At 48.3% G+C, this 12,066-nt stretch overlaps 1 long non-coding RNA gene across 1 annotated transcript; it reads left to right on the top strand.

Moving 5' to 3' along the window:
• Positions 1-284: 284 nt before the first annotated feature.
• On the top strand, positions 285-11,954 carry LOC132235632 (uncharacterized). The gene is made up of 3 exons (XR_009453066.1): positions 285-695; positions 7,622-7,682; positions 10,389-11,954. It is a non-coding gene; the product is annotated as an uncharacterized LOC132235632 (long non-coding RNA).
• Positions 11,955-12,066: the final 112 nt, after the last annotated feature.

Genomic DNA, 12,066 nt, shown 5'->3' with positions numbered 1-12,066 from the left:
CCGGCCGCCGCCGCGCTCCGCGCCCCTCGCCCGATGGCAGCCGCGCCAGCGCAGACCACGGCCGCTTTCATTTTCCTCAACTATATCGGCAGGAAAGCGAAAGCGAAAACCGCCGAGAGGCGGGCCCGGCCCGAGCGCGCGGGGAGCGCGGGCCCCGAGCCAGAGGCGGGGGCCTCGGGCTGCGCGCGGCCCGCCGGGCGGCCTTCGGGCTGGAGCCCCGCGCGCCGAGGGGCCGGGGCCGGGGCCGGGGCCGGGCAGCCCGGCAGCCAGCGGAGGGGCCCGCGCGCCGAGGGGCCGGGGCCGGGGCCGGGGCCGGGGCCGGGCAGCCCGGCAGTCAGCGGAGGGGCCCGCGCGCCTCGGTCCGGCCCGGCCGCTTCCCTGCATTCAGCGCCTCCTGGGCCTCGAGGCCGGCGGCGGCGGTGCGGGCCCTGGCTGCCCGCGCCCCTCGTGGGTTTCTGGCCCGAGAAGGTGGGCCCTGGCCTGGCAGCGGGGAGCCAGCCTCGGAGGGACCCAGGTTCCAGGTGCTGAGCGCCCTGGTCCCTCTGCCATACTGGTGCGCCATCACTTTAACAGCCTGGTCCCGGCACGAGGTGCCAGGCAGGCTCTTCCTCCTGGGTCAGCGGAGAAATAAGTCAGAGGTGTCGGTGAAATGGGGGACCCCTCCTTTGACAAGAAAAACGAACAGCAAGCTTAAGGTTTGGACCCCCGTCTTAATGGTGCCCATCCATACCCCAAGTTTAGAGACTCCAGGGTTCAACCTCTTGGCTCTGTCACTTGCTGGCTCTGTGATTTCGGAAATACTCCCTTGGCCTTAGTTTCTTCCCCTATAGGATGGGGATAATAACTCCCTACCACAACTGTAGGCAGTAAGACAGACGAGTAGAGCAAGGACGATCGGCCAGGTGGGACGCCCCAGGTGTCCAGCAAAGGACAGTTGTAAGGTGGGGGAAGGCTAGGTGACTTCCTCCCCTAGCACATCACTGGTCATGAGATTTGGACCCCCAGTGCTTTCCTCCCCAGGGATAACATGTAGCCCTCAAGTTGTATTTCAGCTCCAGGCCCAGATAAGCAACGCCCCCTCTCCACCTGCCAGCCAATCAATCAGTGGAGACCAGAACCCTGAAGGGACACACCTGGAAAGCTACTGGATGTTCTATTAAGATCTTTCCCTGGTGCTGCCCCTAAAATCTCCAGCCTTAAAAGCCTTAGGAAGGAGGACCCAGTGCTGCTCTCCCCTCTGGGGAGCATTCCCCCTGCCCTGCCCTTCCCTCCCCTTCCCTCTCTTCTTCCTCCTCCTGTCCCTCCCCCTCTTTGGGCCCAGGCATGTTACCATTAGCTTCCTAACTCCCAAGGGCCCTTCCTTGATCTCCATAATTCGTTTCCTAAGGCCATTTCTTCTAGGAATGACCTTTTCTTCCTCTGTAATGTACCCAATAAATCTTCTCTTACAGTTTGGGTCTTGCTCTGAATTCTTCCCTAGCCAGAACCCAAGTACCAAGGTTGCTGAACCCAGGTTTGGTCTGACCCCACCAGTCAGACACCTGGTGCCCTTCCCGCCTCCTACAACACCACTAGGTCATAGGAATTTAATGAACCATATAATGGAGAAAATACTGAGTATTTTATCTTAGGCTCTGGGTGGGTTCTTTGAGGGCAGTGACCAAGTCATTGTTTTTCTGGGTGCTTGATGGACATGTTCTAATGGTCTGATAAGTTGGAGGTCTCTGTGATAATGGGAAAGAAAGTTTTCTTCAAAGTTTGGACTGTGTTCTGTTGACTAGGAAGGAGTGAGGGCTCTGCAGCCTTTATAGGAGGCACCTGGCACTTCGCCTAACAATCAGCCCCTGTAATGATGCCACTGGGCCAGGTTTTTATTAGTGTAGAGCGCTGCTCCAATCAAAGTCAGAGGGAGTCCCCGCAGCTCTATCCAGCACCCACCTTTGAGATCTGAAAATACTTTTTGTAAGTATTTCCACTTGGAAAGCTGTGACAAGACTCCATACTCTAAACACAATTTGCATGTGTGTGTGTGTTTGTGTTTGTCATAGAGCAATCTGATACCTGCAACCGAAAAACAAAAAGAGCTAAAGTCTGCCAGAGTCACTTTGGTTTGCCTGTTTGTAATTCCTGTACGTTCCCTGCATGATGGCAGCTTTGATCTGTGGCTGACATTGTGGTTTTCCCCGTGTCCTTGCAGTATTTTCCTCAAGAGCAGGTGGGGAAGAGGGGCAGGCCAACTGCTGGCCTTAGGAAAACAGAAGCCCATGTTTCCTCTCTAGAAGAAGATGCTTTTGCTCTGTAGTATGAAGTAAAAAGAAAAAAAAGATCCAGACAAGTCCTGGAGCCTCTTCCTTGTTATAGAACAACTAGAGGCCCGGTGCACAAAAATTTGTGCACTCAGGGGGGGACCCTCAGCCCGGCCTGTGCCCTCTCGCAGCCTGGGACCCCTCAGGGGATGTCCACCTGCTGGCTTGGGCCCACTCCCCAGGGGATTGGGCCTAAGCTGGTAGTCAGACATCCCTCTGGCAGCCCAGGAGCCCTTGGGGGATGTCCACTTGCTAGTGGGGACCAGGCCTAAGCTGCAGTTGGACATCCTTAGAGCTGCTGAGGAGGCGGGAGAGGCTCCCGCCATCACTGCTGTGCTGGCAGCTGGCAGCCTGGCTTGTGGCTGAGCAGAGCTCCCCCTGTGGGAGCGCACTGACCACCAGGGGGCAGCTCCTGCATTAAGCATCTGCCCCCTGGTGGTCAGTGTGTGTCATAGTGACCAGTCATTCCCAGTCAATCTGCTGTTAGGGTCATTTGCATATTACCCTTTTATTATATGCCTGGTACATGGGTGGGGGCTGGCTGGTTTGCCCTGAAGGGTGTCCCGGATCAGGTTGGGGGTCCCTCTTGGGTGCCTGGCCAGCCTGGGTGAGGGGCTGATGGCTGTTTGCAGGCTGGCCACAGCCCCCAGCCACCCAAGCTCCCAGTGGAGGCTGGCTGGAAGCAGGTATCTGGGATTTATTTATCTTCTATAATTGAAACTTCGTTGCCTTTAGAGGAGGCCACAGCCAGCCAGGGCAGGCAGGAAGCTTGGCTTCCTCCATCGCCGGGACAACCAAGCCTCCTGCTTGCTCCAGCTCCGTGGCTGCTGGCTGCCATCTTGGTTGGGTTAATTTGCATATAGTTGCTCTGATTGGCTGGTGGGTGTGGCTTGGGCCATAGCGAAGGTATGGTCAATTTGCATGTTTCTCTTTTATTAGATTAGATCAATCTTGACTTCAGGAGAGCAAAGTAGAGCTAATAGAGCTAACTCTACTTCTGCATAAAAAGCATGTCTGGGAGATGAGGAACAGGAAAAGAGCAGTTGAGACGCAAGAAGGTGAAGCCAAATCCTGGCTATCTGTTATAGATGTTGCCCAAGTGAGCAGAGGTAGCAGGATGTGAGGGCTAGTCTGGAGTCTATCACGTTGGTGATTTCCCAAGGTCCAGATTTGGTCCTCAGCCTTGTGGTATCAAAATTTTTATCTTGCCCTGACCGGTTTGGCTCAGTGGATAGAGCATCGGGCTGCGGACTCAACGGTCCCAGGTTCGATTCTGGTTAAGGGCATGTACCTTGGTTGCGGGCACATCCCCAGTGGGGAGTGTGCAGGAGGCAGCTGATCGATGTTTCTCTCTCATCAATGTTTCTGACTCTCTATCCCTCTCCCTTCCTCTCTGTAAAAAAATCAATAAAATATATTAAAAAAAATTTTTTTTGTCTTTGCCCTGGCTGGTTTGGTTCAGTGGATAGAGCATCAGCGTATGGACTGAAGGGTCTCAGGTTTGATTCCAGTCAAGGGCACATGCCAGGTTGCCAGCTCGATCCCCAATAGGGGGTGTGCAGGAGGCAGCCGATCAATGATTCTCTCTGTCCCTCTCCCTTCCTCTCTGAAATCAATAAAATATATTAAAAAATTTTTTTCATTGTTTTTTTTTCCCCAGCCACCAGGGTTGTGGGCTCGATCCCCAGTAGGGGTCATGCAGGAGGCAGCTGATAAATCATTCTCATCATTGATTTTAAAAAATCTTTCCCTCTCTGCCGAACCGGTTTGGCTCAGTGGATAGAGCGTCGGCCTGCGGACTGAGGGGTCCCAGGTTCGATTCTGGTTGGGGGCATGTGCCTCGGTTGCGGGCACATCCCTACTGGGGGGCGTGCAGGAGGCAGCTGATCGATGTTTCTCTCTCATCAATGTTTCTGGCTCTCTGTCCCTCTCTCTTCTTCTCTGTGGAAAATCAATAAAATATATTTAAAAAAAAAATCTTTCCCTCTCTCTTCCTCTCTGAAATCAATAAAATATATATATATACATAAATTTTTCATCTTTTTAGTGTTCCAGCTTTGATTAAAAGTCAACAGTATATAAAATTAGAATGCTAACTTACTGACTTCATCTGTTTGCTAGCCTCTATGCGAGGTGCATTGCATACATTGCTTTATTTAACTCTCCCTATAATTATGTGGTGTATTCTGATGTTTTTTTTTCAGTTGGGAGGAAAAAGCTGAAGGAAATTCCCAGTTAGTGTGTATGTAACTGATAGTGTCGGGGTTCAAATAAAGGCATCTGATTCCAAAACCGGGAGCTTACCCGTTCCTGTTAGAAGCAAAACTCACAGGAACATTGGACTCTCGATGTTGCCTGGTGCATGCTCTCTCTACTGGTAACTGTGCACTTTGTAGCCCAATTGTAAGAAGGTAGCTTGGCAAATTGAAATCAGAGTCAGAATCTGACCTCAGTGTTTAATGATCTCAGACCTGGGCAGCCTGGTGCGTTTTCCTCCACACCAAAGGCCACACAACCTGCTGGAAGGACTGCTCACCCATTCCCGCTGCCTGGCTGCCCTTCTCGGGGTGGTGCCCACTGAACGCTCCATCTGTGTTGCCTCCTGTCTTTATTATGTTACATGGGCTGCCCTTCCTCAGGTGGACACATTTCTTATTTTAGGTAGAGCAAGGCCTGATCAAGTGTAAGAGTGCCATTAGACTCCTGGAGTCCTTGTTCCTCTTTATGGAAGCATTTTGTTCGTATATCTTTGCTCTGATTGACTTGATATATAATTGAACTTGCAAAGAGCAACTTTGCACCCCAACTCTTAGAGGGAAATTTACTTTCTTTTCCTTCCTACCACCCCTCACCTTCTAACTCTAGAATAAAATCTTGTGCAAATAGCAAGTTATGGAACAAGCACTTTATCCAGGCTGCAATGGTCATTAACGAAGACCCCAAATTCCAAGGCCAAGGCCAGCCTTCAAAGACATTGGGGGGTGGAGGGCAAGAAGAGGTGATCAGGCAGTACAGCTGGAGAACAATATGAATGCAAAGAAAGATAGAATTTGCTGATTAGAAAACACCTGGTATGTGATTCAAATCAAAAGGGGGGGGGGGGAGTCAAATAACCCTTTACATACTTCGTTTATTCAACCAATATTTTGTGACAACTACAAAATGCAGCCACTCTCTATGGTTAGCCACTGTTATGATTCAATAATGAGCAAAAATAGACATGGTCTCTGCCCTCAGGAAACACCTTAGTGAGTAGCCAGACAGTCACACAATCAGTCAAATATAGAAAACCATCTTAGATGCTACAAAGTGGGTTTGATTCTCAGAGGGAAGAACAAAGGATTTGAATTTGTCTGGGGGTCAGAAAAGTCTTCCTTGAAGAAGTGCTGCTTGAATTGGGAGCAAAGGAATGAGGATTAATTTAACTGGGCAAATGGGTATGGGGCTGGAGAAGAGATAAATGGTGGTGATGGTGGTGGTGGTGGTGGTGGCAGCGGGAGGGGAACAGCATGTGCAAAAGTCCTGAGGCAGGAAAGAACCCAGATAATTTGCGGAACTGGACACTGGTTGGATTTGAACCATTGTCTTCTATCTGATGCCCTAAGGTTACACGGAGCAGAGAGAGTCCACAGGAGGCTGGAGAGTAAGGTAAAAGCTGTATTAGGTAGGGTCTTGACGGTCCTGCTAAGGACTTAGGTCTTTATGAGCAGTAATGTTATATCATCTGATTTGTCCTTTGAGAAGACTGCTCTGTCCGCTGTGTGGCGAATGAATTGAAATGCAGTCAGTCACCTGTTGGGAGCAAGAAGATGGTGGCCGTGGTGGAGGAGATGAAGAGAAACAAACAGATGAGAGATTGAGATTTAGACGGTGACATGGTCAGAAACACGGTGATGGGTTGGGTCTCAGAGATAAGGGAGAAGGAGGTATGAAGCATGACTCCCAAGTTGCATAATTGAATGAATAGTTGTGGGAGCCATGTAGGTACTCAGATCTCTCTTCAAGAGAGCCTTCTACAAAGAATATAGTTAGCCGCCAGAAGCTGTGCCTTCCCATTCGCTGCAGTGTTCACACAAGGCCACACGTTCTGGCTGCTCCCAAGCCAATGAATGAGCACAATGCGGGTATCAGAGCCAGGTCATTTCTGCCCAAGGTGGGACTCCTCCAACAGGCAAGGCAGTCTCTACCCTGCGGGTCCCGTCAATATGGCCAACACTCTCAGAACGGCGCTAGGGCAGCGGTTCTCAACCTGTGGGTCGCGACCCCTTTGGGGGTCGAACGACCCTTTCACAGGGGTCGCCTAAGACCATTGGAAAACACATATATAATTACATATTGTTTTTGTGATTAATCACTATGCTTTAATTATGTTCAATTTGTAACAATGAAAATACATCTTGCATATCAGATATTTACATTACAATTCATAACAGTAGCAACATTATAGTTATGAAGTAGCAACGAAAATAATTTTATGGTTGGGGGTCACCACAACATGAGGAACTGTACTGAAGGGTCGCGGCATTAGGAAGGTTGAGAACCACTGCTCTAGGGGGACCCAAAGTGACAAGGATGCCCTTTATTAAGCTGGAGAACATTGGGAAAGACCCAAGTTTTGGAGGGCTTTGATTCTGCACGTGTCCGGTGATGCTTCAGGTGGGCAGGGAACCTACATATCCACGTTCCCAGTCATAAGATATGTTTGTGCTTTGCTATGAAATTATCAACTCTGTCTTCAGTGTAAGCTAGCATTTGGTTTTTGGGAAATGCTTGTTGCATGGATAATTTCCCAACTTCAGTTTAGAACTCAATACTAGAACTATTTGCCTCTAGAAAAATTTGACTTACCAGTAGCAAAAGTATCCTTTAACTTCCTTGAGGAGGAGGCAAAAGTCAAAAAATAGAGAGGGAGTGAGCAGTTGTTCTTGAACAACCAAAGGTAAATCATTGTGTTCTGCGGGCTCTGGTTTTCTGGGAAAAAGGAGTAGTTTTTTTTTTAATAAATGTTCCTGAAGAAAAGCAGTTACATATTTGGCAACACCAATGGAAATTTCTGTTAGTCCCTGAGAAAAAGAAGCTAATACTCCAAAAGGCGCTCTTGCTCTGACGTCTGTCTCCCTGAGCAAGATGCCCTTGGCGAGCTGGGTGGCATGGGCTGACCCTGTCACGGAGATTGCAGTCACGATCAGCCTGTCTGAGCGAATCATCCGGGAGAGAGCAGAGCTGTTCAGGTCCAACATTGGTTCATCCTAGTGCAGCGGGTTGAACAAAATCATAACTACTACCTGCTATTCGAACTCCAGGCTCTCTCGTAGGTCAAACATTTCCTTCACGAATCTCGGACCCCAGACAACCCGCACCCATCTCACCGCATAGGTGAGTTTACATGCTTTGTTAGTAGGTGGCCAGGAAGCCCAGAAACCATTAGTTTCCTTGCACTAGAAAAAAGAAAGGAGTAGGTGTGGGCATCACGAGGTATGTTTTCCTGAGGGCTCTGTCTCACTGAAGGATGAATGAGTAAACATATTTGTTAAAATGTTAATAACAGACTATCAAATGTAAAATGAATGTGCTACTTAAGTGCCTTAGGGATAGGAAACCTGTGCTTTCTCCCAAAGGTAGTTATAATTTCCTTCTGGAACCAAACAGACCATGATAAGGAGTAATTATTTGTATAGTCAATAATTACATTAGGAAGTCTGGAGGAATAGCAATATTATTATTGTTAATACAAATTTAGTACTGCTAAGCACTTTACATGCATGATCTAATATCTATCTATATAATAAAAGTCTAAGCAACCATTATAGTGGAACAACTACTAGACCAGTCTCTATGATGCACACTGACCACCAGGGGGCACTCAACGCAGGAGCTCCCACAGGGGGGCAAACAGCTGGCAAGCGTGGGGGCAGTGGCAGGAGCCTCTCCTACCTCCACAGCAGTGCTAAGGAGCAGTGAGCAGGTGGTCCCAGATTGTGAGAGGGATGCCGGCAGGTGGACATCCCCCAAGGGGACCTGGACTGTGAGAGGGTGCATGCTGGGCTGAGGGACACCCAGGCTTCTAGTAATCCCTATAACAACCCAGTGAGGTAGTTCATCTATTTTACATGTGAGGAAAGTTTGTGATTTGTCCGACTTTTTGAGCTAGTCAGTGGAGAAGCCGACTGTTAGACCGCTTGGACCACATACCTGCTCCTGGTGTGGGCACTTTGCCAATAAGACATAGCGCCTCCCAGAAAGAGCATGTGCTTGAGGTGAGCCTTGAGCATGGGTAGAATTGGGATAATCAGAGACAACAGAGGGCAATGTATGGGTGGAGGCAGCAGTATCAAGGAGAAATATGAAACTGGAAGTGTTTCATATCAGGAGCTGAATGAACTACATAAAAAGTATGTGAAGCCCTGGCCCTCGTGTCTCAGTGGTTACAGCCCTCGTGGTCAAGGGCAGGTACCTGGGTTGCAGATACCTGGGTTGCAGGTTTGATCCCTGGCTCTGGGCGGGGCTAGTGCAGGAGTAAACCAATCTGTGTCTCTCTCATATCAATGTTTCTCTCTCTCCCTCTCCCTCCCTCCCTCAGCTCCCTTCCACTCTTTAAAAATCAGTGGAAAAAATATTCGTGGGTGAGGATTAACAAAAATAAAAAATATGTGAAGTTTTGGGAAGGGATTGGAAGAGTTTTTAAAAAGAGTGAAAAGTACACAGAAGAAACGAATTCATCCTTGTCTTCATCTTGCATATTTACTCCCAGTTTTATTTTTTAAATTAAAAACCACTACAAAACTTATGCATTCTCATTATATGGAATTCAAACAATATAGAAAGTATGCTATATGCTATAAAGCTCTCCCAAATCTTACCATCTAAAAATTATTACTATTAATGTTAGAAAAATATTATTATATATATTTTCCTTTGCATTTATAAAGAGGAGAACGCAAAGGTAAAAATGATACCGCAATAGAGTTTTTGTGTGTGTTTCTCTTATTAGGAGGGATGTAAATGAAACTGACAACAAATGGGTCCAGGCTGCCTGTCACTACTTGAGCCAATTAAACAGAAACAGGGTTGAATTATGTATGAGCATTTATTCCAATAATGCCAGCAGTGCCGGAGAGAAGCAGGTCATCCAGGAAAGTCTGCTCTGCCATAAACCAGCTGCTTAGGTTGGGTAGAAGGACAAAGATTACATGGGGAAGTAGGCAAAAGGACTAAAAATGGGTATAATGGTTAGATTACAGGTAATGTGGGCTGTGGGAAGGGGCTCCATTGTTTGGGCAACAAGGTTGTTGTTAATCTTTCCAAGATAATGGACCACATTCCAAGGTTGACTCCCTGGTGTGTGTGTGTGTGTGTGTGTGTGTGTGTGTGTGTGTGTGTGTGTGGAGAGAAAGGGGGAGAGAGAGAGAGAGAGAGGTGGTACAACCCCCAGCCAGGTTAGAGTGTGCTTTCTTTAATCAGAACAAAACAATCACGGTTAACAGAGCATTATTAATATTTTTATAACTAATAGCTAGTCCCCAATAGTCTATGTCTGCCCCTAACAAAGCCCCTGATTCAGGCATCCTGGGCATCCTCTATCAATGTCATTGGAGTTTTATGAAGGTCAAATGAGAAAGTAGGTGTATTTTCCAAAGTGTCTTTTGCTATAGCAATGGCGTACAACATAAGGAATTGCTAAGCTGTATGTACTGCATCCAGACTCTGTATCTTAGAGTCTGAAAGCACTTTGGGAAAAGGAATTGAATGAATCACCCAGGGGAAGATTAGCTGTGCTGCTTACCACCTAACAACAGGGCCCTCTGCCCAACTCATTCACCATCACTTAGATGAGGTGTTAAGCGGGATAATTCTCTCTGGCAAACATGAGAGTGTTCAGGGAGCTCTGATGGAGACAGAAACTAGTTCCTAACAATAGGAAAAGATTATGGGGTAAACCCTTCGTTACACATTTATTTTTTTAATCTGAATTGTCCCTCCCCCTCCTTTGCTTTATCCTTATTACTCTATGGGTATCCTGGCTTTTAATTCTTACAGGTATTAACTGAGCACATTACTCACCAACCATTCATGTGATTATAGGTTGTGCACACCTCTCTTCCTGAGAGGAGATCCCTGATCAGGACAACTTGGTCAGTCATCCCAAAGCCATGGCTCTGATAGAAACAACACACACAAGAGCCCAGGAGGCCAGGACACAGGCCTTGGATTTCCTGACACTTGCCTCTGCCCAGGGAGGAGCGACTTGGGCTATTGTTCCCATGGTAAGAGCTCTGAGCATTCAGGTAATTGTTCAGACTTACAAGCAATATAATGCTTAATGGCCATTTTGTCTACTGGGCATAGGAGAACAAAGACCAGGAAGACTTGTTGGACAGGAAATGCTAAGCACCAGGAATCAAACATATAAGGAACTAAAACTGCCAAGAAGCACCCAATCATGCACCCAGTCCCACATCCACCTTCCTGTTAACCCAAGCCCACTGCCCAAGCCCACCAACCAAGCCCCCAAACCCCACTGACGACAAAAGCTTCCGGCCAAAGGCTGCATATAAGGAACAGACTCCAGCTCTTAGGGGCTGCCACCATTCACCCAACACTCTTTGGCTCAGTGCTACGTAGCCCTTCCCTTTGGATATCCCCATCTCCTTTTCTTTAAATAAATTCAACTTTTCTTTATTCGCCATCTAGGATTGCTATTTAGCCTGCCGTGCACCACCACCTTGAACCTTTCAGTCAATATGATTTTTGCTCCCAGAGGGCCACAAATAACTGGAATCAGTGACACTGAGGATAAGAAAGAAAACCCAGAACTCTTCACTCATGCAACAGGAGAAAGGGCAGGCGGGACCGTAATTCATATTCTGGAGCCACTGTGTGGTCAGTTCATCGGGAACCCAGCACAGGACCAGGTCTGAGGAGAGTGGAGGAGCCAACAGTGTTAGGGAAGATGAGCTTCCTTCCATCCCACCCGAGTCGGAGGCTGCTTGTTTGGTTATGCATCATGCTTTTTTAGCTCTCTATCCCACCCTGGAGCTCCCTACATGCTCTAGCACAGATTGCCCTGTGACACATTGTGTGTGTGTGTGTGTGTGTGTGCATGCGTGCGCACACCATGTCCAACCCCAGTGCACAGCAGCTTTGACCAGCTGTGCAGCCTGACAGTGCTCACCTCGAGCCTGCCTTGTGTTACCTCCTGCTTTCTTCCCAGGGGACAGAACCTGCTTGGGACTTATGCATGTGCAGCTTGGACATGTGGGAGGCTGACATGTAGGGGGCTGCTTTCGATGAATGGGGGACGGAGGCTAATATATAAATGCTTCCCCCTCTTATCTATGTGCAGATAGTTTTGAGATAGATTTCAGAAGGCTCCTCATATGTTCTGGATGGATGGAGCAGTGCCCTTGGTGCTGGCCAACCTCTTGCTCCTTCCCTGTTTCCTCTGCCTGTCCTTTACTCCTGCTTCCTGGAATCTTGTCCCCAAATAAACCATCTGACTGCACAGGAGCACTGGCCTCAGGCTCTGCTTTTATTATTATTTTTTAAAAATATATTTTCATTGATTTCAGAGAGAAAGGAAGAGGGAGTGATAGAAACATCAATGATGAGAATCATTGATTGGCTGCTTCCAGCATGCCCCACAGGGGGGATTGACCAGGAATCAAACTGTGACCTCCTGGTTCTTAGGTTGACGCTCAACCACTGAGCCACGCTGGCCGAGCTCGGGCTCTGCTTTTAGGGGAAGCCAGGCTAGGACACC

The sequence above is a fragment of the Myotis daubentonii genome, chromosome 5 (genome assembly GCF_963259705.1).
Source record: "Myotis daubentonii chromosome 5, mMyoDau2.1, whole genome shotgun sequence".
NCBI lineage: Eukaryota > Metazoa > Chordata > Mammalia > Chiroptera > Vespertilionidae > Myotis > Myotis daubentonii.
This window is presented reverse-complemented; position numbering and strand designations above follow the sequence as displayed.